Source organism: Triticum urartu, chromosome 2A (genome assembly GCF_056163025.1).
Source record: "Triticum urartu cultivar PI428250 chromosome 2A, HENAU_Tu73, whole genome shotgun sequence".
NCBI lineage: Eukaryota > Viridiplantae > Streptophyta > Magnoliopsida > Poales > Poaceae > Triticum > Triticum urartu.
The window spans coordinates 188,050,235-188,057,037 of record NC_141874.1 but is presented as its reverse complement, the minus strand read 5'-3'; positions in this window follow the sequence as shown (position 1 = coordinate 188,057,037).

Sequence of the window (6,803 nt, the reverse complement as noted above, 5' to 3'; positions counted from 1 at the left end):
TAATGATAATGATCATGAAACTTCAGAACAAGATACTACTGAACCTCGTAGATCAACCAGAGTAAGATCCGCGCCAGAGTGGTACGGTAATCCCGTTCTGGAAGTCATGATGCTTGATCATGATGAACCTACGAACTATGAAGAAGCAATGGTGAGCCCAGATTCCGCAAAGTGGCTTGAAGCCATGAAATCTGAGATGGGATCCATGTATGAGAACAAAGTATGGACTTTGGTTGACTTGCCCGATGATCGGCAAGCAATTGAGAATAAATGGATCTTCAAGAAGAAGACTGACGCTGACGGTAATATTACTGTCTACAAAGCTCGACTTGTCGCAAAAGGTTTTCGGCAAGTTCAAGGGATTGACTACGATGAGACCTTCTCACCCGTAGCGATGCTTAAGTCTGTCCGAATCATGTTAGCAATTGCCGCATTTTATGATTATGAAATTTGGCAGATGGATGTCAAAACTGCATTCCTGAATGGATTTCTGGAAGAAGAGTTGTATATGATGCAACCAGAAGGTTTTGTCGATCCAAAGGGAGCTAACAAAGTGTGCAAGCTCCAGCGATCCATTTATGGACTAGTGCAAGCCTCTCGGAGTTGGAATAAACGTTTTGATAGTGTGATCAAAGCATTTGGTTTTATACAGACTTTTGGATAAGCCTGTATTTACAAGAAAGTGAGTGGGAGCTCTGTAGCATTTCTGATATTATATGTGGATGACATATTATTAATTGGAAATGATATGGAATTTCTGGATAGCATAAAGGGATACTTGAATAAGAGTTTTTCAATGAAAGACCTCGGTGAAGCTGCTTACATATTAGGCATTAAGATCTATAGAGATAGATCAAGGCGCTTAATTGGACTTTCACAAACAACATGCCTTGACAAAATTTTGAAGAAGTTCAAAATGGATCAAGCAAAGAAAGGATTCTTGCCTGTGTTACAAGGTGTGAAATTGAGTAAGACTCAATACCCGACCACTGCAGAAGATAGAGAGAATATGAAAGATGTTCCCTATGCATCAGCGATAGGATCTATCATGTATGCAATGCTGTGTATCAGACCTGATGTGTGCCTTGCTATAAGTCTAGCAGGGAGGTACCAAAGTAATCCAGGAGTGGATCACTGGACAGCGGTCAAGAACATCCTGAAATACCTGAAAAGGACTAAGGATATGCTTCTCGTATATGGAGGTGACAAAGAGCTCGTCGTAAATGGTTACGTTGATGCAAGCTTTGACACTGATCCAGACGATTCTAAATCGCAAACCGGATACGTGTTTACATTAAATGGTGGAGCTGTCAGTTGGTGCAGTTCTAAACAAAGCGTTGTAGCGGGATCTACATGTGAAGTGGAGTACATAGCTGCTTCGGAAGCAGCAAATGAAGGAGTCTGGATGAAGGAGTTCATATCCGATCTAGGTGTCATACCTAGTGCATCGGGTCCAATGAAAATCTTTTGTGACAATACTGGTGCAATTGCCTTGGCAAAGGAATCCAGATTTCACAAGAGAACCAAACACATCAAGAGACGCTTCAATTCCATCCGGGATCTAGTCCAGGTAGGAGACATAGAGATTTGCAAGATACATACGGATCTGAATGTTGCAGACCCGTTGACTAAGCCTCTTCCACGAGCAAAACATGATCAACACCAAGGCTCCATGGGTGTTAGAATCATTAATGTGTAATCTAGATTATTGACTCTAGTGCAAGTGGGAGACTGAAGGAAATATGCCCTAGAGGCAATAATAAAGTTATTATTTATTTCCTTATAATCATGATAAATGTTTATTATTCATGCTAGAATTGTATTAACCGGAAACATAATACATGTGTGAATACATAGACAAACAAAGTGTCACTAGTATGCCTCTACTTGACTAGCTCGTTAATTAAAGATGGTTATGTTTCCTAACCATGAACAATGAGTTGTTATTTGATTAACGGGATCACATCATTAAGAGAATGATCTGATTGACATGACCCATTCCATTAGCTTAGCACCTGATCGTTTAGTATATTGCTATTGCTTTCTTCATGACTTATACATGTTCCTATAACTATGAGATTATGCAACTCCCGTTTACCGGAGGAACACTTTGGGTACTACCAAACGTCACAACGTAACTGGGTGATTATAAAGGAGTACTACAGGTGTCTCCAAAGGTACATGTTGGGTTGGCGTATTTCGAGATTAGGTTTTGTCACTCTGATTGTCGGAGAGGTATCTCTGGGCCCTCTCGGTAATGCACATCACTTAAGCCTTGCAAGCATTGCAACTAAATGAGTTAGTTGCGGGATGATGTATTACAGAACGAGTAAAGAGACTTGCCGGTAACGAGATTGAACTAGGTATAGGAATACCGACGATCGAATCTCGGGCAAGTAACATACCGATGACAAAGGGAACAACGTATGTTGTTATGCGGTCTGACCGATAAAGATCTTCGTAGAATATGTCGGAGCCAATATGGGCATCCAGGTCCTGCTATTGGTTATTGACCGGAGACGTGTCTCGGTCATGTCTACATTGTTCTCGAACCCGTAGGGTCCGCACGCTTAAGGTTACGATGACAGTTATATTATGAGTTTATGCATTTTGATGTACCGAAGGTTGTTCGGAGTCCCGGATGTGATCACGGACATGACGAGGAGTCTCGAAATGGTCGAGACATAAAGATTGATATATTGAAAGCCTATGTTTGGATATCGGAAGTGTTCCGGGTGAAATCGGGATTTTACCGGAGTACCGGGAAGGTTACCGGAACCCCCCGGGAGCTAAATGGGCCATGATGGGTCTTAGTGGAAAAGAGAAGAGGCAGCCCTACATGTGCTGCACGCCTCCCCCTTCCCCTAGTCCTATTAGGACTAGGAGAGGTGGCCGGCCCCCTCCTTCTCTTTTCCCCCTCCGCGAATCCTATTCCAACTAGGATTGGGGGGGGGGGGAATCCTACTCCCAGAGGGAGTAGGACTCTCCTGGCGCACCCCTTGTGGCCGGCCAGCCTCCCCCCTTTGGTCCTTTATATACTGAGGTAGAGGCACCCTAGAACACACAAGTTGATCCATGTGATCTATTTCTTAGCCGTGTGCGGTGCCCCCAGCCACCATATTCCTCGATAATACTGTAGCGGAGTTTAGGCGAAGCCCTGCTGCTGTAGTGCATCAAGATCGTCACCACGCCGTCGTGCTGACGGAACTCTTCCCCGACACTTTGCTGGATCGGAGTCCGGGGATCGTCATCGAGCTGAACGTGTGCTCGAACTCGGAGGTGCCGTAGTTTCGGTACTTGATCGGTTGGATCGTGAAGACGTACGACTACTTCCTCTACGTTGCGTCAACGCTTCCGCAGTCGGTCTGCGTGGGTACGTAGACAACACTCTCCCCTCTCGTTGCTATGCATCACATGATCTTGCGTGTGCGTAGGAAATTTTTTGAAATTACTACGAAACCCAACATGAGAGCAGAGAACGAGAAGGTTGAAAACGATTCATTCATTCGCTGCCGTTGTCGTTCGTTGCTGCTTCCTTTATAGCCCAGCCGCTCCCACAAACCCAAACCCATTACTAACTCCATCCCATGTCATGGCTTGGCCCGCTGTCTTCTCTGTGGCTAAGGTCATGACAGGGACCTGATGTTCAAGAACATGCGACCCTCTATTGGCTGGGACCCGGTCCTTCTGGATCGTGGGGAATTTCCTTTCAATGCCAGAAAAGAACCAGGGAGCTCTGGGAAGCACTGAGCAGGAGGAAGGACTCGCTGCACCTTGATCGACTCATCGCTCGGGCAGCAGCGCTGCGTGTTGCCAGTAGTTCCGACCTCTTGCGCGAAGTCTTCGGTGATGGTGTGATCGATCGCTGTTTCTGCGAGGATTGATCGCTTCAATGGGATCACTCCATGTTTGCTTCAGCCGTTGTGCTCACTAGCTTATCCTCTCTTTTTTTCAGAAAATGCAGAAGGCTTGCGCAGAATAAGAGTTTTTTTGGGGGGGAGGGGGTAAAACAACCTTTCATTGATCAGGATTACTACGCACTCCGTTCACAAATGTAAGATGTTCTTATATTTTTAAAATTAAATGTATATACACACAGTTTAGTGTGTATATTGATCAGATTACTATGCACTCCGTTCACAAATGTAAGATGTTCTTATATTTTTAAAATTGAATGTATATACGCACAGTTTAGTGTGTTTGTTCATCCAATTCATATGCAGTGAAATCCCAAATTTATGAAAGGAAAAAGTATTAGAGTATATAGATATATCTGCGTGTTTGATAGAATACGACGTGTAACCAATCTCCTACCTTATCTCTGGGAGAAACGCCGTGTACTCTACACAAATCATCAAGAGGCTCAATACAACACACAAATGATTTATGTCAATTCTCGCCTCTCTAATTCTCTTACATGGTATCTGTTGTATAAGTTCCTATATCTAGCTGAGCGCCACATCGCCCGCGGGGAGGTCGATCTCCATGACGTCCACCGGGGGCTGCATAACCCGTATCTAGGGTTCATCCGATGACTGTGTTGATCGATTCATCTAGAGAATACTTTTTCCCATCCACTTGATTGACGTACTTTCTTTCTCGCCGACCAATTCATTGACATTCCTTTATGATTTTTCGACCTAAAGTTGGATTGCGTTGCTCGCCACCATGACGACCCTCGTATGCCTCTACACCGACCTTGGCGGCGACTACATGAGCCACCTCTTTGTTGTTTTGTCTGGTTGTTGATCTCTACTGGCCATCGTCATCTTCTTCGTTCGAGATACCTCCACCTGCGTAGTGCGGCCGACCCGATACACCATTTCCTTGCGCCTCTACCGGTTCCCGTGAAGGTCGTCACCGAGTATACGCATTCCTTCATCGATCGAGTAGCGGGTTGTTGCTGTGTTGCCCCATCGAGTCGCGGCGCCTCCGCCATGTGGTCCTCCCACCATTGCATTACCTCGCGCGATGTAGCTATGTTGCCCCCACGGGCTGTAGCACCGTCGCAGGCGGTCCACTGCACTGTTCCTACGCGTTGACGTCTCCCTTGCGTCCAATGCGACGTGTCCCAAGGCGCAGGATCACCACTATCCGCGCATGGTCTTCGCCACGCAGTTGGGTTCTTCCCCGCCTACTTTGAGCATCACCATCGCGCTTATATATGCAACCGGTGTGGCCTGAGGCTACCTCTGGCTTCGCCAACCACTCCTTCGTCTTCGTCCAGCGCACACACATCGCCCATGTCTTCGCCTCTTCCCCGACCACTTGGTCCCCTCTGTCCACCATGGGCAATGTGGGCACCCATGCCATTTTGCGCCACACCCGTCCTGGAGACCTCCTCTGTTGGTCCCTCTGACATGGCGTACAGTTCGAGCTGGTCCCGTCACCACATGCCCAGTGTCGCTTCTTCTACAATGGCGTCAACAACATCATATTTGAATCGACACCCTTCTCGACGACTACCATGTTTCTTCCTGGCGCCTAGATGTGTCCCCGACTCCTTGATGCTTCCTTGCGCCCGCGGCTTCATGTGCAACTACCTCGACATCAACCACTCGCACGGGCTACCTTGGCCATGGCTCCACCCCCATGCTCTCTATTATCTCAAATACCAGTAGAAGGCGCCCACACTTGTTCCTAATTGGTAGACCAATCAGTTATAGTGCATACAGAAGCTCTCAACCGGTATTGGGAAGCTTTCAGAACCTTTTGGCTTGGTTTTTTCTTTTATTCTTTTATGTATTAATTGCCTGTTTTTACTCATTTATCAGTTTTTTTTCCTTTTTCGTTCTTTTATTTTTAAATTAATGAAGTTTTTATTTTTTGTGAATATTTTCCCAAGTTTTAAAAAATAAATTCAAATTCATGAATATTTTTTTAGATTCTTCATTTTTCTGGAAAAAATGAACATTTTTAAATTAGTGATATTTATAAGTTCATAAATTTTTCAAAATTTTATGTACTTTTTTCAATCCATGATATTTTTTATTTTCACTATTTTTTCAAAACTAAGAGAAAACAATGGTCGGTTTTTAGACAACAAAGCAACAACAATAGTCTGCAAGGTACCTACGTTGTTATTGGGCCTAGGCACACGGGGAATAAGAGGATCTGCCCACACAAATACGTATTTATCCTTCAATAAGAAAACCCAAATATGTATTACTTGTTTTCAGAAGGACCTCCTATTGCGCAGCTTCAGCGCCGCAGAGCGCAACTGGCGCTCACAACAGTGTCTGGGTGGGCCGGCCCACGAATGCGCAGCGCGAAAAAACACCGCAAAAATGCCTCTCGACAAAGAATCGATCAGTGAGGCTAATCACATGACCAACTAACAGCTTGTGACTATTAACAACACGCGGAGCATTGAAGAAAAAAAATAGTAGAAGCGCTATCTATTGCACATTACACAGTACCATTTAAAATTTAGAATTATTTAAAAACAAGTTCACGGATTTCAAATGAAGTTCATGAACATGCAAAATAAGTTCGCGTATTCAAAAAAAAGTTAACTAAAAATCGAAAAAGTTCATGTATTAAAAAAAACGTTCATGAATTCAAAAGAAGTTCTCTTTTCCAAAAAAAAGTTCAATATATTTTGTAGAAAACCACAAAATAGCAAACAGTTTATGAATTTGGAAAACGAAAAAAAAATCATGAGTATGAAAAAAGTTGAACGATTTTGAAAAAAAGTTCATCGAATTTGGAAAAGTTCATAAAATTTTAAAAAACATCCAATTTTAAAAAAAATTCATCAAAAAATGAAAAAAGTTCATCAAATTTGAAAAGGCTTCGTGAGT